Source organism: Amblyomma maculatum, chromosome 4, assembly GCF_055883805.1.
Source record: "Amblyomma maculatum isolate TAMU_Amacu chromosome 4, ASM5588380v1, whole genome shotgun sequence".
NCBI lineage: Eukaryota > Metazoa > Arthropoda > Arachnida > Ixodida > Ixodidae > Amblyomma > Amblyomma maculatum.
The window spans coordinates 125,490,828-125,514,077 of NC_139347.1; positions in this window are offsets into that span (position 1 = coordinate 125,490,828).

A 23,250-nucleotide genomic window follows, 5' to 3' on the forward strand; every position below is an offset into this window, starting at 1 on the left:
TTGACCTTAAGAGTTGGCACGCCCCACTCCCCTTCATCAGACACGCTTTCAATACTTCCACACACGAAACGATCGGATGAAGTCCATTCTATCTCTTGTACGCTTGCCCACCGCGCTACGCCCTGGAAACAGTCCTGTCATTTTATACCAGTGACAACCTGTGTATCGGCGAGATCCTGCCTAGCTGAAGGTCATCGGATTGCCCGCCTGCGATCCACTGATCAACAAAAATGCTTCAAGGACTGCAGCGTTGGCCACCGCTGGCATGTTGTCTACGCGTCGCGTCAGGCGATATTGCCTGTCTTCGGTGCCCAGTCATGTGGCGCTACTTGGACCTAAAGCTACTGGCCTACTACAATTCCGCCTTATGTGGTTGAATTGAATTTATTTGAATTTCTTTTACCAGTAAAACTGCATGGATTTCCGGACAAAAGGCTGCTGTTGCAGCTTGATGGATCCCTTAAGACCATTAGAAAGCAGTGACATCGACATATCACGTTTTACAAATACTCGACGAGAAAAATACACGTAATGAAGAAGCGAAAATGAAAACACACACTACAAGATACACTAAATGAAACACAATGGATAAATATAAATGTTTCGGGAAAACCATATCGGGGCTACACTTACCCAGTACAAACAATGTGCAAGTAGAAATAAACACAAACCGGAAATTCACGAAGACATGGTGGCTCTTCTCTATTGCACATTTTAAATAGAACCATACACATAAACAGCAAAACGCACACATCAGATAGTGCAAAAATCATTTTGTAGAGAAATGTACAACGTTGCCTCTGTGCGTAAACCTGTGCATACAAAATCAGAAATAGTAAATATAAAAATTATTCCTTGGATCCACAAACTGTCTCCTCAATTCTGGGTATCTCAAATCTGCAGTGTGTTATTGTTGAGTACTGTTTGGAGATAAGATTGAGTTCTAAAATTAGGAAGACACCAAGTGTCGATGCTGAGAGTATAAGCAGAAGTATGCTTGCATATTAACAATGCTGTTTCAGTAATAAAGGTCTTTTCAGAGTGGTTAGAGAAAAGAAAACGCAGCATCTGGAAGGCACACTTGAGGTCAAATCTAATACATTTGAAACAAAACGATTGTTGGGGATAAGTAATATGCGTTTGCGATGTGGCGAAGGATTTTTCTTATAGAGTCGGAAAATCTTTGCGGTTTTGTTTGGTGGTTGACCAAATTAAGCCGCAATTATTAATGTGGCAGTCGAAGAGTGCATAATAAATTTGGCGCTTAACTTCGGAAAGCAGCTCCGTTCGGCATCCTGAAAATGCTGCTGTTGTCGCAGCCGGCTTTTTACAAATGTTATTTTCTCGCGCATCCCAGTTCAAATTGGCCGAGAAAGCAGCTCAGCTCATAACAAACAAGATAACAATGGTGCTTTGAATGTCAATTGGCTCATTTTCGTTTCGCAAAATGATTACTTCAGTTTCTGCAGCATTATTATTTATCTCGTTTCGCTGCGACCATGGCAAGAGCTTGTCAATCATAATATTACATACTACTAATATTCCGGTACACATGGTACTCATTGTAAGCCTGGCGCGAACCAGCCTGCAAGAAAGGGTTTGCGCCCTTAAACATATTTATAATGTGGTAAAGAGGCAATACATAACCCAGAAGTAGCTGACTGCGAGCAAGTTTTGATCTTATGGGGGGACGAGAGGAGGCGCGTGATCTGCTTCTTTTTCGGGACCTCACAAAAATCTTCTCTGCTTGCCAAACTCATCGGTGTTGATATGACATATCTACCGTCAACCGCTAACATGGAAACACACGAAGGAGGCCTTTACACTAAATCAAATTCAAAACTCCGGCTGACAGTAATGTAACTGCAAAATCTTCTTCCCCCTTTAGCTTTATGTAGTTCGTAAAATTGTACAGCGCTGCTATCACTAGTGTTCATGAGAATTGTGCCGCAGTCCAGATTTGAAAATCACAATTAACGAATAGCTTTGCATCCACATTTTTTTTTTGAGAATTAAACTTTTTTTTTTCTATCACCTCATGTACTAAGGCTTGCTGCCATAAATAATTGGTTTTGCATTTCCTCTCCCGCCAACAAGTACGCCCCACATACGATTTGAGCGCTGGCGCATCAATCAGCACGACTGTCGATGCCGTCTTTGTGTTCGGCATGCCTTGCAACTGCCTGATTGCAGCTTGCGCAATTATTAGGCCGAAAACAGAATCAACAGTCGACCAAATACGGGTGTAGCCTGACACCTTTATTGACAGCACTGGCCTTTACGAAAAGGATGTCTCATTACGACGACGCGTCTTCAGCCCCCGAAAAGCGCGCCTGAAAGCTTCAGACGATGAAGGCCCTCTCTTCGCCCGAGGCCACCGTGCCGTCGTCACGCGCCTAGAACAGACCGGAATGAATCGCCTAGTATTGCGACAGCCACCAGCACGTGTACGATCACAGCCGTTGAGTGCGATGATATCGTCCTAAGTAAGGAGACGGTTGTGCGGCCTGCGGTGTTCCCCTCTTTATAACGCTTGCCGTGACGTCACTGACAGCGTCTCCCCGACGCGCTACCGAACGGCTTCCGCGTGCTTCTTAGGTGCCAGCATGTGTTCTCCCTCGTTCTCCTCTCATCTCCCATTGAGCTCGTTGCTCAGAATCAATTGGCTCGCGAATTCTTCCTTCTTTTTTTCAATTGACGGACGTGTCGAGGAAAATGCGGCATCGGTGAAAGCGGATGAGTTATTAAGCGCTTTGAATCGACTCCGTGCACAAATAAGCTGAGTAACCGTTCTGCGAAGGCCTCATTAGGAGCGGAGCGGACATGCTGCATACCGGAGTGGAAGGACTAAATGGCTTATTCGAAAAAAAAAAAAAAGGATCGCAATAACGCCACGTGCGGTTTAGCTTACAAGACACTCTAAATGGTAGACAACGTCCATTAAGGGCCAGGCAAGAGACACGTGATATTTCGCCGTCGCCGTCATCATTCATGAAGGCCTGGATGTAATATTGCGTCATAAGTAAAAGCGACACGGAGAATCAAGCGAGCACCTGTATTGCATACAGTAGCTCTACGTTTATGGAAAACCGCACTTTTACACGGTATAAAAACAAAAGGAAAAACAGATTTCAATATTAAATGGAAAGCAATAGATCGCTGTTAGCATGCATTTTCAGCAAAGCATCCAAAGTTTGAATCGATTTGTGGGAACATTGTTAAATACAATCTTCTTTGCCATAAATGCAAATATTTGCTTCTGGGAAACGTAAACGTGCACAAAGAAGGAATTTTTCCAGCCGCACCAGTTGAATGATTGTCTTCAGCGTCCGTTTAGGATAGAACTGTGCTCTTGATCTTAAGACGGCGTTCGCTTTCGTGTTAAATGCTGAATCCAGTAGTTGGCTTATTGCTGTCGGGATGCCTCGATGCCAGCGTGGGTTTAGAGTTTCCATGTCTGAATTCCACCGAATTTCGAATTTAGTAAACACATTTCGTTGTTTATAGACTCCTCCTGTGCTTCAGACTGGTGCTGGCGCTCAAGCCATCACCTCCTTTTCTGTTGCTCTTCATAGGCTATTATCGATGCCAGAACTATTCTATATGCGGCCGGCTTAGCATACCCAATATGTTCTACAGCAGAAAGTTATGTCAGTGATTCATTCTGGGTAAGTGCGCTTTGTTATTGGTGATTTAATGAATTATTCGCCTCTACGCACTTGAAAGCTTATGGAAAGAAGGCGGTCTTTTTGTCGCCCACCACAATCGTTTTTCTTCTTTTCTCGCCGGTTTTTCTCATAGCATGCGAACATTTAAAATGCATTTATACGAAATAAAGAAATTATGGCTGCAACATAATTAGCCAACGAAGACCTGCTTTTTGCTATTTAATTGTTTAACGTCAATAAAGGTGCTACGTCTAAAACCCTTTCACGAACAGGGTAAGAAACTTTGTTTGCCTTAACAAAACATTGGACGCTCTTGGGAAAATACATGCGGATGGGTTTTGCACCCTTAAAAAGATTACCAAATATTGTGGGAGACCATTAATATGACAAAATACAAAAGCTCGCCGTGCTCCTTTTAAGCGGATAGATATGAGATCCCATAATCTTGTAAAATTTTATCTTCTCAGCTGTTTGCTTAGCTTCCTAAATATAAAGTCATGCCTCGTTACTACGACCCCCGTTAATATGGGTGACTGGAAATATGTTCAGTTTTTGTGGGGACCAAACGTTTTTCGTGCGTTTACGTCTCGTTATTATGGAAACTCGCTGTCTGGACAATGAACAAGGAAAAAATGCAGAAATACCATTACGTTACCTGTATATTTATCGCGTTAATATGTACAGTTATGAAAACAAAATCATTCCAAAAAATAATTTATCTTCTAGATTTTGTTGCCAGGCGCCACATGAACGTAGTGCTAATGACTGATTGAGTGCCCTTATCGCTTGTAGTTTTATATTTTACACTGCGAAGTTACGCGGTCGATGCACGATACGATGTTTTTTTTTTTTTGCATTGCATGAATTCACTTGAACAAAACTCTGAAAGCAGCTTGCGCCTTGTTGAAAGTGGGATTCAGTAACTTTCAGCCGACTGAACGCTGATACTTAGCAGGGGTTCATGAGAGGTTTGAAGTAGAAATCAAGTGATTTAATAATGAAACGCCATCAAGAACAATATGAAAATACATCCCAATACTTTCAATTGCATCACATTTGAAGAATAACGGTGGCTCGGATAATATTCTTGTAGCTCATACTACCAACTTCGTGGGGCTACATTATGCTCTAAAGCAGACCTTATCCTTAGCGTTCTTTAAAAAAAAAATCCGATTCTTTATTACGGACGGCTCGCTTTAAGGACAGCTTTGTGCGGGAATCAAAGTACCCATATTAACGAGGCACGATTGCATATTCCTTCTTAGTAATCGAAAGCATGAACGTGTTCTGCTGTCTCGGGCTGATTGGAAATAAGGCCCTTGTACACCCATACTAGAAATGGTTATGGTCTTATTTAGTGCTACGTCCTCTAAAACAGCCAATGATATAGAGCTATCGCTCGCATTGATTGCGCGTATCAGGCGCATTATTTGACCCCTAGAGCGCTGAAATAAAAATTTCAGACCCACATTTAGGGCGCAGTATGGGCCAGTCCATATTATAATGTTGGTAAATAAATTTATTTTATGTCGCTGAGCAAGAAATACCAGGTAAAGTGTGCTCAATGATTCACACCTAATGGTTAACGGAACTCGGGCAACCCCGAAAATGCGGGCTGCAATCCATGAGGGCAACACGTGGGCCCAAATCAGGCTGGCCTCCGTAGAGCTCGTGCCAGTACTATTCGGGTCGTGGAGGGAATAACCGACATGAGCATTAAAAAATTGATCAATGGTGCGGCCCCTGCCTGTGTACAAATGTGAGGCCCATTAGTAATTCTAGTATGCTGCCCGGCAGCTCTATGTGGACTACCTAGACGGGCACGAATTGCAACCGGTATAGGCATAAGTGGGTAGCCCAGGAGGGGTCTCTCTGGGCCCGAGATTTGCTAATCCCTCATGGGGCCCGAATAGGTTGCCATATGTACCCAGCATGGGCCCCCATTTCATAGCCCACTTTGTGCTATTTGGTTGACATCAGCGTATTTCTCAAGTTCTCACTAGATGCGTTTCGGATGAATATTTATTTAAATGGTGTCGCTTTATAAAGTACCTATGTTATATCTCTTAGCGGCTCTATTTTTGCTATTGCGCGCCTGACGTTTCGAACTTAATTTCAGAGTCCAGGAGTAGGTACACAAGGGCAGTAATTCTCGCTACTTTTGAAATCCGTGCTTAGCGGCCCAGTAAAGCCACCACTTTGTGCTTGAAAAGAAGGATAGCTTTTAAAAAACTAGAAATAAAGTTACACGTCACGAACATTTACAGCACCCCTCGGTAGGGCTGTGTGGTGCTTTATCTTTCTTTCGCAATTCGCAACGCTGCTTTGCAAATACTAGTAATAATATAACGCTTAGAGGAATCCCCGCATCGAAAACAATTTGTATTAGGTAGTAATCGCCAATTAGCGCCACTCAAAGAGCCAGCGCCTGGCTACAATCCAAAGCTATACATCCTTCTCAGAGACGTCGTATTTTCATAAAATTTCTTCCATGTCCGGAGTTCTGTACCCGAACCAGGGCGAACATTTGTCAACTACGAAACGTTTTGAGAAAACTCCTTAGAGGTTCTACGCAGCCGTTTTGCTCGTATTTGAAAAATCACCCTTTTTCGGCGGAATTTTTTCAGACGAATTCTTTTCCAGGAATAACAACGATCATTGACTCTTCTGTACTCCTAGAATAACACTGCCATTAAAAATAGGCAATTGTTTGCCCATACTTTATATTAAAACGCACCTTTTTAATCAACCATCCTCACGATGGATGGAGTATTATTCAAAGAACATATAATCCTCTGGAAACTATTAATGCTTAAAAAAAAGCAATTATAACAATAGCCGGGACACTTTACAGAGCCAACACAGCTGAATGTTTCCTTGGGTACAAAATTATTCGTATTAATGTCCTTCTAATATCCAGCTAATATATTATCTCAGGTTTTCTTCCCCCACAACAGCTGCTTTTCTTATGTCTGTCGCTAAATTAAAATGAATAGAGAAATATATCATCCGCTGATGCACTGATAAATGAATTCTGCAACACAAAAGAAGCAATTGCGGATGACAGGCGCCACATTTTTCATTGCCTCATTTTTTAAACAAATATACCTCGAAACAAATATCTTTATCTTCGAGGGCGCTAAAGTTATATTTCGTTAGCAAAACTGAGTAGCTTCAATTGTTAATTTTCTCTCATGTTCTTGTGTTTTTGATAGTCCTCCACCGTTATTGCAAGTATGTATGTCGCCTTGCGAATTATTCGTCCTATTTGTTTGCGAGCTCCCAGTATGCTCCTATGTTATTCTTAGTGCAAGGTTTGGTGAATGGCTCTCTCTCTGTCTCTCTCTCCCTCCACTCCCCTAAGAAAACCAGTAATGCAGTAAGCCAGTGCAACGGTGGTGTAACGAGGCACTGATGTAACTCCAGACTGAAAGAGAGAGAGCGGCAGCACTGTAAGCACATGGATATGCTTGTCTACAAGAGGCCTAGCGCTCGAAAAACCCCACTGAAGAAAGAACACTCCACGAGCGAAGCTCTCAGAGGCGCTCCAAGCCTCTCGAAAAAGTCCTTTACTACTACCGCTTCGCCAGTGATCCACACTCTGACATGATAACGCCGCTCACACTTATGGCCCCCTCCCCATGCTCATCCCACTTGACACCGCGGGTCAGTGGCTTCTGTGTTGCGAAAGCGTTTTGGAGCGCGTTTGTAATGCTCGCCACATCTATGCATTGGGAGTGGCCGGTAAGCTGCGAATCGCCATCTCCTTACTGGGTTAAAAAAACCAAGTGCTTGCTTTCAATCCGTAGACCGAGTCTGTCCTCTCAGCAACTTGTGAAGCTGGCCGCGTATTAAGCGCACACAGCATTTCGGAGTGGGCTCGTTTACGTTTCCGGCCCAGACAGTGACATCCATGCGGCGGCTGTGCCTACGTCACTGCATTGGTTCACAGGAACACGCAGTCTTGCTTGTGTAGGAAACACGAGCAGTGCTTCGGCTAGATTTACTTCAGAAGTGAGATTATGAAGTGCAGAGCTATTCCTACAACCTATATTCGGAACTTTTGCGAAGCTTGCTGCCAGCGTGGGCGCACAGACATCATGTCTCTCACGCTGTGCGCTGTTGGTGATGACGCGGTCGTATTTATCATCCAGGTATAATATCCATTCACATTGACGCCAGGTACTGCCAGTACAACGCTGATTTTTTTTTTCCACAGTGCTGTTTATGGATGTCTTGTTTATTTTTCAATAGATAGGATGTGACGAAGAGGAATAGAGAGCAGGAAGCATCGATAGCTTCAATTCCATTGCCAACGAAGAACTGTAGGTGGCGGTAATGCCCCGCTAAAAGGCGGCCACAATGACTCATCGGACAAAAATAGCCAAACAATGAATGAAACGAACAATTTGTTATGTATGTGCGCATGCTATCGTGATCATTATCTTCCAGGTAGTGTGTATTTGTATGTACGCTCTAAATACTTTCAGACTTTGTAACAGAAAGGCAATGGGTAAAATGTAATCGAGTGCTGGAATTCATCTATGGTCATACTCATTTTCTACCTTTAAATTTGTTTTTGTTGACTATTGTATAGTTTTGTCTTTGGTCGTTTTGCTCTTAGACTCTCTGCTATTTGCACTTTTCTGATCTTTGTTTTTGTTTACACCCGCTCCTGCATAGTCCCAACAGGTCTGCAGATTTAGAAATAAATAAACAAATAAAACAAAGCGCAAATGTTGCGAAAATTTCCCGTGACCTATTGGAAGAAAATGCAGTGATTGCAACAGTGAGGACAAAAAAAAAAAGGTTTTTATGTGGACGCTATCATGTTTTACGGTGTTCCTAATACGCCTTCGATTAGGGCGCATATTTAATTATTTTGCTGGAACTGAAAATTTGAAAAGCTTAAAAGGGGCTCATTTTTTATATAACGAGTTATTATGAAAGCAGGAGTTGAAACCTATCTATAACCAGAAGTCATAAATTAGTGCTGAAGTGTAGTGGGGTATATTTGTGTGTGTGTGTGTGTGTGTGTGGGGGGGGGTGACTTTCGATTACGCACATCTGCAAGCATGAAATTTTTACCTGCAACTTCGGCATGCTAAAGGAAAAAATATAAATATAGACCATTTTTCTTTCCTTGTTATTAGAGTATGCTTATAAAGAGGCCGAATACTTCCTCCATCATCATATCCCCCGGAGCTCCCATTGTGTTTTTCATTTCAACAACACACTAATTATGATTCTTCAAGATGTGATGCTTCGTTTTCTATAAATTCGCATCGAGGCTTGTGGTTTCAAATTTCTCAGCGTTATCAGGCTTCATGCTTCCTTCATTGTATTACGCAAGTCGGTATACCGATTATTTTACCTTGGAACTGTCCCCTCTTGCATGCTTGTGTTGCTCACAGAAATTGGGCCGTTGCCAACTTGACCGCAGTTCAAAAGCTGAGGCGCGCTGCAAACGAAATTTTATCAGGGCTACGCTATGTACAAGAAAAGCATTATTTTGCCCGATATGCGACTCGCTGTCGTAGCAAAGAAGTCCTCTATGTCAGGGCGAGCTTAATGATCGGAAAGAAATGTGCCAGTTTAAAAGAGCACCTAAGATAATTCGACGCCATTTGAAATTCGTCAGAAGCTTTAGCCGGAGAGCTTCGCTATTTTACGTTATTTTTGAAGGCGAATGCGTGGAGCTTTGTTCTTTCAGATATGGTGGTGAGCGCAGCTATAACCACCAATTAAAAGATTTTTTGACTGTCACATGGTTGCTGCCGCTACAAACAGATGAAACCTTTTTATTTTTAGTCTTATATAAAGATACATCAGTTGTCGATATGTGGTAATGCCGCTGGGAGCATTGCGAAAAGCGCTTCTTCGTACCTATCACATCGGTTTCATCGCTGGACCCAGAAACCGTTTTGAAGTGTAATCTTATTTTTTACAGAATGGTTTCTTTGGTGTAATATGTAACATGTAATATAAGAATATATCTTATTGTCTCCGTAAGCCAAAGAAGACTGTAGAATAACTAGGTGCCAAGCGGCAATGTTTTAACTTGTGGTCAGGTAAATTCACCACCATGCATAAAACAACGTATAAGAATCATGTAGAACTTTATTAGCATAATTTTTGTGAAACGTACATTCGAGGTCTAAAAACGTCTTTTTAGCATTGAAATAAAAAGATATTACTGCTGGTAACAACCGCTCCGTAGGCGGCTATAGTGCAAGCGAAAGCAAGCATGACGTAGAAAAGGAAATCCTTAATAACTTGCCAGACGATGGCTCTCTGGCTTTGAAATAAGGTTTGGGAGTTAAGAGGAAGCCAGCAGGAAAGCGATGGGACCATCACTAAGGTGAACTGCTATTCTGCACTACAAGACTAGTGCCGAAACATGAGCTCTGTTCTAAGATTCGAATAAATGAAATGCGGTATGTGCTCCACCGAAATTCACGCGAGTGGTGACAGAGAATTTTCTTTTTCACTTCCTGGACAGATAACAGCCGAATCAAGAATGGACCCTACAATGAAGTGAAGATCTGCTAGCAAAGATTCTGTTCAACTCCAGAAGTCTATACCATTCGTGCGGCTGACCCTACTTGAAATGGGATTCAAGCATCAACGCAAAAGAACTCATAGCGCAGATGGGAAACTTGTAGCATGAAGGCTCATACATCCAGAACAATTTGAATGTGCCAAACCTGCAATGTCCCAAATTGCCTCCAGAAGGCAAATAGCTTCTTCTCGGAATACCACAAGAAATAATTTAGCTTGTGGGAAGTGAAACTTTTGATCCAATTTCACACAACAGCAATGTAACAACAATATGCCACAAGGGCATTTCCGGGTCGGTGATAAGCAGCACGCGTTGACACCCCTCGTATGATCTAAATCACATGATGTAGTTTTTTTCTATACTTGTACAGTGTCATTTTTCCCATCCTTTTTTGATATTCGTGCGATAAATTTAAAATATTGCCCAAAGAGAACTTCTGTTCTTGAATGAGTTAAACAGAGTCAAGCCGTTAAAAAAAAGCAACATTTACGTCAATGTAAGTGTCTTTCTTGGCATCTTTTTCGAGAAGCAAGTTTCGAGCAACTTCACAGATTTATTAAGTTATCTGCTGAATGAAGTTGTGTAAATGCGTGTCAAGCTGCTCATTTTTTGTAACGTAGAACTAAAAGCGAAGATTCTCATCAGTCGAACTACGCTCATTGGTCTTGAGCGCATCCTTTTCATCGCATTCTGTAGCCAACACCTCCTCATAAGCTCCCGGTTGTTACCCGTCTGACTCTCTGCCATACCCATGAATTGCACTACCGCGGTACAGTAGAGCATGGTTAATCTATCCTGTAGTACGACGATCAGGATCTTTACATCGTTACCCACCTACAGCTCCCCTAAAGTTGCGCCCAGAGCAATGAAAGCTTGCTTGATATCAGTGTGTTTCTGTTAACCAGACAGCCTTCCAGGCCTAGTATTTCGCCAACCGACATTCGATATGAACCAGCCTCTCTTGCTTCCCTTCTTAAACATAGTAGAAAAGGTTAATTTTACTTGGAATCGCTTATGCATAAAAACTCAAGCAATGACCGTGAAAACTAGTATAAAAAAAAAAAGACATTGTTCAAATCGAAGTCGTTTACTGCATTACGGTATGAGCGGTTTACTTCGATCGTTTATAAAATATTTTAGCACGATTAGTAATAAAACAAAATGCGCACTTACGAGTAAGCATTGAAAATGATTATAACCGCACGTGCGAAGCACTGTTGAATTTAAACGATGGGATTGAGCCACTTGAATTGCACTCAGCGTATGAGAATAATTAGATTAATTTGCAATGTGGCGGACAATTAAAGATTTGATCTGAAGTGAGAGTCAAAACAAAAAATTCTTTAATGTAGATGGCTCTTAAAATATGGCAGTTTTTTACATATGTACTCCTCGACTTCTGCGTTGCTGATAAATGCAACTGTTTGGATCATATAGTAAATTGCATCATGGAACGTCTACCTTGGGCTAGGAATATTCTTGTATCGAATTTATTATAAGCAGTTGCCTAGCACGTGGTTATATCATTGTATTGAACACTTTGACTTCATTAACCACCGCCGCGGTGGCGCGTGGTTGCGGCGCTCGACTACTGTTCCCAAGGACGCGGGATGGAATCCCGGCCTCGTAGGCCGCTTTTCGTTGGAGGCGAAAAGCAAGGCGCCCGTGTGCTGTGCGATGTCAGTGCACGGTAAAGAACCCCAGGTGGTCGAAATTTCCGCAGTCCATCCACTACGACATCTCACATAGCCCGAGTCGTTTTGGGACGACAAACCCCACTGCCGACTACTGCCCTTTCCTAACCCACTACCCCTAACTCCAATTTTCCCAATAAAGTTTATCAATCAATCAATAAAAATCACGAATCAACCAACCAACTTTGACTTCATTAATTCTTTCGGATTGGTCATGAACCCATGAATTGATTTAAGCTAAGCCACGATGCTGAGTTTGGCTCGGTAGTAGATTACAGCAAACGAGCGTCATGGTTACTTCTTTCCTGACACTCATCCTTTTGCACTAAAGCAACGTTCTCGACTTTCATTGGCTGCGCTATATTTATCGTAATTCACCGAATGTTGTAGCTGCAACTGATCGAGTGAGAAAGAAAACGTATGAGCCAGTTTGCGAAGCGTTTTCCAAGTTCCCAGTTTAGAAAGCAGAGACGTGCTCATTTTGAGTGTGCATCTCAAATATTGATTGTAACGCCGATTAAGTCTAACGTGGACATGCGCTGTTTGAAGCTTTCTACAGGGTATAAACTAGACGAAAACCAGCGTATTTATGAGTTAATGACTGTGCAGTGTGACGCAGAGCAAGAGCAGCCATGGAAGGAACTTATTTGTTAGGTTACACCTTTGTCCCACTGCTTGCAGTGGGGGTACATCAGCTGTAGTGAATTTAGGATAGGCAATCTGCACTGGTCAAATGGCGCGGCTGAAGCACGGCGCTCCGTCCAATCAGCGATCACCGACGGCACTGTACGTGTAACTTTGAGGCTGAAAATCGCTTTCCATCTAACCGGCGGAAGGTCGAGTGAGTTTGCTGCGGTGACGGAGGTCGCGGTGATCACCCTTATTTTATTTCGATTTTCAGCCACCGATTTTGCCATAGGGATGTGGCCTGTTTAAAAACAGCCACACACAAAGCTCGCAAGAAGTGAACTTGACTTCGGCGGAACGCTAATACTGTTCGACGTTGAAGTTAGGATTACTAACGAGATCATTTTAGTTCTGCCTGCCTAAACCAACGCAGTCTTACTCTATCAGTGTGAGACAAACCTGAAAGCAAGAAAAACAAACAAAAGGATGTTTATGTTCTGTGCTTTGCGCTCTTCTAAAAGCGCACAGAGCTTTCTCTTCACTTCCCTCCCAATTTCATCTCTTAGTCACGTTGAGCTTGCGACAACGACAAGAAAGTCAGAGGTAGAGAAGAGAACCTCATGACACGAATGCGTTGGCAGTCGTAATCACAGCTTGGCAGTAGCTTGCTTAGTTATTTATGTCTAGCGGGCACCTTAAGCTACCATGACACAAGCATGGTACAAGAGGGAGTTTATGCAACGTCTCAAGGATAAAATGCTAACCACAAAGCTCTTTAGAGTTAGCGTGCACGTCTTTCAAAGTTCTATCATTTGCCGCAAATCGCAAGGCATATGTTCTTAAAATTTACCGTTTGTGACTGTATTAATTTTTTTTTGTGCATGACAGCTTTTCATTACCTTATAATTATGTTTGCTGTTTCATGCACCAATTTTCATTTAATCGATGACTGAATATTCGCTGAACATGCGACTTCGGTTCCCTTATAAGAGTGGCGATGAAAGAATCGTTAGGTTGGACTAATCAAACAAGATAGCGCTATAAAAGTTTCTTGCCCATAGAGGAAACTAGTTAGCGAAGTCTTTAACCAGATGCTTCATATCATTTCAATCGGCATCCCATCTCGCGTAGAGCAATTACGGACTGCTATCATGTTTGGAGGGGGGAGGCAATAACTCGTTACGTGGCGCTGCGCAACCGCCTTTGACTAAAGTAATCAACTGGCAAGAGGGGGTGCGGCGCGAACTGCGCTCCAATGCTGTACTGTCACGCAAGCGCAAAGTCACCGCTGGCTGGGCCTGCATATCGGAAAGTGGGGGAGAGACCGGAGGAAGTCTGGATTATGTTCGAGTTAATTCCCCTGCCCAGGCCACTGCCTATCGCTCCGTATCGGCGTTTTCATTGCTTGATCAGAGGCGGCTTCTCGTATGGAAATATAGTAAGGCCGCTTTATTATTCGGCCGATAGTTGATGGAGCTCTTGAGGTCGTCGTTCACTAGACACACATTTGGAACTCATTCAAAAAATTGCAATGATGCCAGCTGCAGCTTCACCAAGCAAGGAGATTGTGGAGAGCGCAGCATGCAAGAAAGCCATGCCCACCGTCTTGAGGCCGAACAATCTGACGCAATCACATCGTCACATACGCTTCGCCTATAGCCTCTCCTCCAGAGAAAAAAAAAATGGTAACTGATAATCAATTAGTGAAAAGAAATTTGAATTACCTGAAACGCTACTCTTTAAAAAGTATTGAAATGTGTGTGAAATTATAATTAATTACAAGTATGCGATAATGTACAACACTTAGTATGGATGACGCGAATCTTTAATGGAAGTCTCTCCAAAGTACGCTAAAAACATACTAGAGATGTTGAGCTACTCGCCGAATAAATACGTACGCCGAAAAATTCGATGGCTGCACTTAGACACCTCCTAAGTGCAGTAAGGCGAAGGCCCTTATGAGACTTTGTACTCATCTGCCGCCCAGCACATCGCAGCTGTTGCTAGGCGGTGCTAGGTGAGGAGCTGCACGCTTACATCTGTTTCTAGGCAGCCCTATATGAACTTATAAATCAGGCGTCCTCTCGTGAAGAACTGATTACTTATTATGACGTAATTAGATATATTTTAGGTATCTTACTCATTCATTTGAGAGGTCACATTGCTTTCACGTCTTTTTGTTGGATGTGACGTGATCATCTAGGTTTTAAGCTTTTTGACCCAATTTATATGGGATCTTCGGTCATTTGAAGTATTCAATACTCTTAATTACACGTTCTTAATCTAGTTCGACACAAATCTGGCGTTTATAGTAAGGAGGTTAGAAAAATCTGCTGGTGTGGAAGTCGCCTATACCAGCAAATGGGCTCGGGTGAAGCCTGCGGCGGCCATCTTGTGGGGAGCGGGGTGGGGCAAGAAGCGGCCTGCGAAGCGTTTAGGAGCGCTGTTCGTCGGAGTTACAAGTGTGGACAAGAAGGTCTGTGAAGCAATTTGAACAATTTGGATTTTTAAAAACCTCGACGATATGCGACTACTGGGGCATTTTTAGCTCTATCAGTGCAAAAGTAGCAGCTCAACCTCGATATCAAGCCTTTCAATCAAGCCATAGCCACGCAAGTGGTATATATAGTTGTGCAGCTTATGTAAAGTATAATAGCGCTACTTTAATTGTAAGTATTAATTAAACACGCCTAATTAATTCAGTGAAATTAAAGTTTAAACTTTATGCGACATCATCGAGTCACATCATTAGATAGCTTATGTCGAGTACTATAGCACTGGGCTAATTCTAGGTCCTTATTCATTACTGCCAATTACTTTAGTGGCAATAAAAATTTAAACGACGAGCAGATTCAAGACGTATGTTATTCTATAGCTTATGCCTAGTATAACTGAAGTGAAATAACTGTGCGTTATAATTACAGCTAACTAGTTAATTGGGACTAAAATTTAAATTTTTGCTATACTTTCATGTCATACGAGTATATCATTGCTTAGCTTATATCGAGTACAGTTGCACTGAACTGATGCCATCGCACTACACTAAGGTCCGAACTTGTGATGATTATTATTTTCGTTAAATTTTAACTTTAAGCTGCAAATTCAGTCAGATATTGTTGAAATAGTCTCTACGAATAGAACGGACAATCAAACGCCAAAGAACGCAAACGCTATGTAAAATGGAGCTAACGGTTGTCTAACGCAGTTAGCCGAGTAAGACGGCCATTTGTTTTTTTTATTTTAGCGGCCGCAGTAAGCAGCCTCTTCGATCGGATCCGGCCCATAACCGAAGGAATAGCAGTTGAGCGCCTTTGCAAGACCCATTGCGGCTGTATTTGCAAGCTCCCTTAAAGTATGCCTAGCACCAGCCTAAAGTAGAGAATAATATGCACAGCAATTTTTGCTTCTTCATATTCTTTATTGCACTCTCTTGAGAGGTAGAAACGAGCATACAAGCAAATTTTCAAGATGAAAATAATTCAGTGCATGAAAAATAACCATGCATTCAGCAAACCTAATAACTATTGAGTTCAGCATATCAAGACAAATGTAAGGGGAATAACATAGCTTCCGAAGATTTATAAAAACACACATACTGCTGTAAATAATAAACCAGCAGTATAGCGCGCCAAATACAGGAGTAAACCGGTTCTGAAAATAATGAACACACCTATTAATTTGCTCTATGGTGCTAAACGTATAATGCGAGCATTATACGTTTAGCACTATTAGCATTATTCGCTGGCAGTATGCAGTTTTAAGCTTGAAACGACCGACGTTTGTTGGCTGCGTTAGCATCGATAGTAGGCCTATTGTTGCCATTGCATTTAAAACTTGCACAATGCCCTACTCAATTAGAAATGTTGATGTCACTATTATTTCATAAATCTTATATAACTGTCTGGTTATGCACAGCTGATTGTATGATTATTTCGTTATCGGTTGTGTTAATTCCCTGCGCCGAATTGAATGGAATGGTTCTGACGGCACTTCGGAGTAATTTCATATTTTTGTCTATTCGGAGAACTGTTTCCGGCTTGCATTATTTTTTTTTTTTGCTAGTAAATAATCTGATGACCACCTTTCGACAAACTTTCTTCCAAGTAAAGTAATTTGGTAAAAATAAAAATACAGGACTTGTCAGTCCATCCCATTGATAAATGATAAAAAATTCAATCAAATGAAATAACTCAATTCCACTCTACCAATTTCTTGGGCTGACTTTATTTCAGGCGATTCGAATAAAATTTTGAGTTTTTTTCTGCGGTAAAGCAATTGAATGAAAAATTTGTTGATCCATCGGTGGACTTAAATACCCCTTGGCCAAAACAATCTGTTAATATAGATGAATGAACCGGGAGCAATCGAACATTTTATAATTAATATACAATATATATGTGCATTTTTAGTTCATTTGTCTAAGAATAAAGATATTTTTCCAATTTTTCGCAGTAGCGCCAAAAGAGAACAAAATATTTTCATTATTAAATACTGAAAAAGCGAGAACTTTTGAATAATAAACAGGCGCACAGAAAGTGAATGTAACTTCTACTTCATTATATGCTATTTACAGATTTGTTTGCATGAAAAAACATACATGCAAACTGTTGACGAAAACCCGATTTTAGTCACTTTGTTTCCCAAGGCGTTAATTGTTCAGCATCCAGTCGCTAACTAAAAGTAGTCCTAAAATGACTAAGAATGCCACTTTGAAGAGAATTTATGGCAAAGTGTCTTTTTGAATGAGATACAAGTGCACGAAAATTTTCAGATAAATGCGCGTTACGTATGCGTCTTTTGATATGAAGCGAATCTTCGCACTGCGCCATTTCTTCCCCTTCAAAGATGGCTATCCGGCTTCATGTTTTGGGCGCGATTTCCACCGCAGCAGTTTTCATACAACATAATTTACTTCTAATCCAATTTTGTCGCTTCTGTACTATTTCAACGTCCGAGCTGTTCTCGCGTCCCATAACTGTATTTACCTCCGGCACGTTCGAAGCAGAAAAATCGGCATTTGTGGCTTTAATGAATTAAATAATTACTTTTCAGTCATAAAACGTGACTTCTAGGTTCATTTTTGCCTCCTCTATTGCACAGAGTAAGTTTTGTTCTCCTATCTTTATCTGTTCAAGCTGTAGAAGGGGTGGACACTTCGCCTGGACGCACACTTTCTACACACACACGAGCCTTGAGCTTAATATTTTGTTGCCTGTTCTTCATCGTAACAATACCTAAGGCAATGGCATGCAGGGGTAACAAAGTGTATTCACATACGCCTGGTAAATTTTTACAAATTATATTATTAATTGCAGTTTCAGCTTTGACTTCAGTGTTCGAATGATGGCTGTGTCGTCAAAATTCAATTAGAGTCCCGTAATGAAAACAAAAAGTATGATGTGATTGGTTTTTTATTTTTTCTCTTTCTGTTTTTGAGGCACTGGCAATAGGGTTGTAGTAAGAAGGAGTTACTTACTCATTGTGGTAGAGATTAATCAATTATTGCCAGCAGTGATATTTACACATCACGTTATCTATACTGAACACTAATGTGGCAAATATCGCGCCATAGGCGAACTCTTCCTGGTAGTTCATGTATATTTTTTTGTCCAATGCAGCCTTAAAAAAACAGTTCATCAGAACTTCGTGCTTACATTACTTAATTAGAGCTTTCTTATAGTAAAGAAATCGTTCAAGACGAGTAATCCAATATATTATTCCAAACAGTGTAGCTTCAAAATTATGGAGTAATTGTAGAACAATATTTTACATGGGATTATGTGGTACTTCGCTTGGTATATATTGATACAAACTATAGTCGACGACGAAGCGGGGACAATCAGTGGCTAGTAAACACTGGTAAACACTATTAAACACCGAGTTATCGCCGGCTCAGAAGGATCTGCTTTCGGCTGTCTTGGCAGATTTTGCAGACTGCTTCGCAACGTCTTCCAAAGTGGGCTGAACTCCGGTCGCCAAGCACCGTATAATAACAGAGGAGACCACGCGCCCCGTATGCCAACGCCCATACCGCGTTTCTTTAACGGAACGAGCAGCGATTCAGAGACAGGTCACCGAAATGCTTTCCGACGATGTCATTCAGCCGTCTACAAGCCCGTGGTCTTCGCCGGTTGTTCTCGTGAGAAAGAAGGACAACACTCTTAAACTTAATCTCGTCACTAAAAAGGACGTTTACCCACTTCCCCGCTTAGTCGACGCACTCGATTAACTGCGGGATGCCCGATACTTCTCGTCGCTAGACCTAAAAATTGGGTACTGGCAAATAGAAGTGGAGGGAGAGAGACCGGGAGAAGACTGCTTTCGTGACACCCGATGGCTTGTATGAGTTTACGGTGCTGCCGTTCGGCCTATGTTCGGCACCGGCCATGTTCCAACGCATGATGGACACCGTTCTGTCCGGTTTGAAGTGGCAGTCGTGTTTGGTTTACCTGGACGATGTCGTCATATTTTCGACCACTTTCGACCAACACCTAGAAAGGTTACGCCTTGTGTTAAAAGCTCTCCGAGACGCCAACCTGACAATCAAACCGGAGAAATGTCACTTCGGCTTTGAGGAACATCGCTTCCTTGGTCACGTGGCGAGCGCAAAAGGTGTTCGCCCGGACCCTGAAAAGACAGCTGCCGTTTCTGGTTTTCCGCACCCTACTGACAAGAAAGCTGTTCGACGGTTCTTAGGTTCGTGCTCCTATTACAGGCGCTTCGTACGAGACTTTTCGCACATCGCAGAACCACTAACCACACTGACTCGAGATGACACGCCGTTCCTGTGGGGAAGTGAACAAGAGGCCGCTTTCCTTGAGCTTCGCAGCCGTCTACAGAATCCCCCAATACTAGGCCACCTTGGCGAAAACGCCGCAACTGACGTTCACACTGATGCCAGCAACGTTGGGGTTGGTGCAGTACTAATTCAGTGGCAAGACGGTGCAGAAAGGGTGATCGCTTACGCGAGCCGAACACTTACCCGCTCCGAAACCAACTATTCAACAACTGAGAAAGAATGTCTGGCGGTAATATGGGCCCTCACCAAGTTCCGACCATACCTCTACGGCCGACCTTTCCGCGTTGTAAGCGACCACCATTCATTATGGTGGCTCGCGAGCCTCGGAGACCCCTCAGGACGATTGGCTAGATGGAGCCTTAGATTACAAGAGTATGGCGTAACAGTCGTATACAAATCAGGACGAAAGCATCAGGATGCTGATTGTCTGTCGCGCTCGCCCATCGCCATATGTCCAGAAGAAACGGCCGATGATTTTCCCTTTCTGGGGGCTATTAGTACAACCTAAATGGCGCAGCTGCAGAGAGTGGACCCAGAGTTAGCGTCACTCGTCGACTATCTGCAGGGCGTCGACGCCCGTATTCCCCGTGTTTTTCATCGTGGGCTTCAAAAGTTCCCTCTGCGTGGTAATGTGCTCTACAAGCGAAATTTTGCTAACAGTGAAGTGACGTCTCTCCTTGTTGTGCCCTCCGAGTTGCGCCGCGATATATTGAGTGCCTGTCATGATGAACCCACCGCCGGCCACATGGGGGTGAGCCGTACACTTGCACGAATTCGTCAAAAGTATTATTGGCCCAGGTTACTCCCATCGGTGCGGGCCTATGTACGCTCATGTTGTGACTGCCAACGTCGGAAGTCTCCGCCATTGAAACCCGCTGGACTTCTTCAGCCTATTGCGCCGACCCCTTTCCATCAAGTGGGCATGGATCTTCTCTGTCCTTTTCCGAAGTCGTCGTCTGGCAACCATTGGGTAGTCGTCGCGACAGACTACCTAACACGGTATGCAGAGACCGCGTCCCTTGTTAAAGGTGCTGCAGCCGAAGTTGCTCAATTTTTTGTTCATAACATTGTCCTACGTCATGGCGGCCCCGCCGTGGTAATCACTGACCATGGAACAGCTTTTACGGCTAGCCTAATCCGGTTGGTCATGACTCTGACTCACACTAGCCATCGACGTGCGACGGCGTATCACCCTCAGACCAACGGGCTGGTTGAGCGCCTCAATCGCACCCTCACCGACATGATTTCTATGTATGTGGACGCAGAACATCGCACCTTGGATGCGTGTTTGCCCTATATAACTTTGCGTACAATACCGCCACTCAAGAGACGACGTGATTGACCCCGTTCCAACTTGTCTTCAGTCGCCAAGTGAGCACGCCGTTGGATGTCATGATGCCAGTTGCTCCTTCTTGCGGCTCTGATGCCGAACTTGACGCCGACATCTTTGTTCAGCGTGCTGAGGAAGCGCGGCAACTAGCACGCCTCAGAATCCACCGACAACAGGCGAATGACGCTGCTCGATATAACCACAGCCGAAGAATCGTCACTTACGAGCCGGGCGACCTCGTCTGGGTTTGGACACCTGTTCGTCATCGTGGCCTATCTGAAAAATTACTACGCCGATACTTCGGCCCTTACGAGATTGTTCGCCGTATCAGTGACGTCACCTACGCTGTTGTTCCCGTAGCTTCAGCTCCATCCCGAAGGCCGCAGCGTCCTGAAGTCGTGCACGTGGTTCGGCTGAAGCCCTATCATGATCGTGCATGACTGAACTTTTCATCAACGCCGCTGGGTCCTTGTGACACTTTTGTGCACCTTTTCGCTATCTTCTTCCTAGTAGCACCGCGTCGCATCGAGTCGATGCTACAGAGGAGGGGGGCAGTGATACAAGCTATAGACGAAGCGGAGACAATCAGTGGCTAGTTGACGTAGACGATGAAGTGGTTGCTGGTTGGCGTAGACGACGAAGTTGGTTGCCTCGAACCGCACTCAGACCGCTGCTCGGACCGCTCTCGGACTTCGGCAGTCTTCTAGGCTCAGGGCGTTGCCTGGACGTTTGGCGCAATACCCGCTACAATATGTTATAAGGAGTTATGATGCGCAATAAATCTCAACCAAACATGTCATGGAGTGCCGCATTCCGAGTAAGGCGCTTTACATGGTTCTGTCTCCATCTATTGTGCCGACTCTGTGCAGGCAAGTCCAAACGATCTTATTAATTATTGCTTAGCGTCCTCACACGGCTTGTTTATGTCGTTCTAGATGCAGATGCATCCAAATTCGGGAACAGGGCTAAAATGAGCTATAAAGCAATCTCATGCTTAAGGTGTCGTGGTCTTTTTCAAATTTAGTATTAAAATAAAAGACATCAGCTCCGAATACTTCTGAGAATGAATGATCTCATGTATATCTAGTCTTCCTGAGCTGGTAACCTGTTTCCTGTCTCTCATTTGGGCGCCGCTGTTTTCATGCCCAGAAGAGCTCCAGATTTACATTTTTCAGCATATTTCGAAAAATTACCCATTCAGTGATACGTGCACTTACCCATTACGTGCACTTACGGGAAGTGCATTTCGGGGACTTCGAGTGCTTCGAGTCACACTTTGGGATACGTGGTGCTAAACGGGAAAACAGAGTGCACTCGCAGTAAAAAAAAAAAAAAAATGGCGACGTACAAACAGCGCGTTTTTTAGATCTACATTAAACAGAAATAATATTTAAAGGTTGATTGTTGTGCATTCAATTTAAATATAAACAAACAACTTATTTTTGTCAAGTAAACGAAATTGATAACAGCGTACCAAAATAATAAATATGAATTGAATGAAGCTGGCGATGCCGCAGTGTCGCATCTATGGGCAGCAACACAAGCGCTGTTGCGTACACAAAAGTTATTCTCGCTTCTTTATTGTGTTGTTTCGCTTCACGCTAAATCCAAATAATTTTATTAACCACTGTTAAGTAGCTAAAATGAAACTCTGGGTAATTTTTTCATGTATTACATTTTGTACCAATGAAATCGCTGGCGACAAAGCTTCGTACTCTGCCATGAAGTGCGTTTCCGACCGAGTACGTACTGCAATCAGTGTACTTTTCTGCGAGTGCACTCCACTGGCGGCGTTTAGATTGGGCAGAGTGACACTCCGTAAGTGCACTTGTTGTTTCTGTTGTGGCTGTAAGAAGAAGAAAAGAAAATGCACGGGCCTGCTACTAGCTGTGTAGCTGAGCCTGATTGATTTATAGGAAGGGAAAGACGCGGTAACAGTGTCACTTATTCTCTGTGGACACCTCAACCGCGCCGTAAGAGAAGGAAGGTGGGAATGAAAGTGGAAAGAGAGAAAGGCAAGCTGCAGTGGAGGGCCTCGGAGTAATTTCAACCACCTGGGGATCTTTAACGCGCGCTGACATCGCACAGCACACGGACGCCTCTTCGTTTCGCCTCCATCGAAACACAGAAATTTGTGGACATAGCGAAGTAATTCTTTCGCATTAATAAAGATTTTGGGGGGTCGAAACCACTCCGAAGCCCTCCACTGCCGCACCTCTTTCTCTCTTTCCGCTTTGACTCCCACCTTACTCCCTTCTCTGATGGCTCAGTTCAGGTGTCCACAGAACAAGTACGACAGATATTGCGCCTTTCATTTCTTGTGAACCACTTATTATTACCATAACATTGACACATGTCATTCATAGACGACGACAAAGAATTGAATGGGTGATTGGGAGAAGACAAAGTGAAACTGTGCTCTGTTTCGTTCTGACCTGACTGGTTGTGCCAAATATCAAGGAAGAAGAAGAAGAAGACTGGTTGTCGGTGTTCCTCGGTGCCAGAGTGCCTTCTGGGCAACGTTAAGTTACAAATCTGGTGGATGCATTGCCAGGTATCGATCCAGTCTT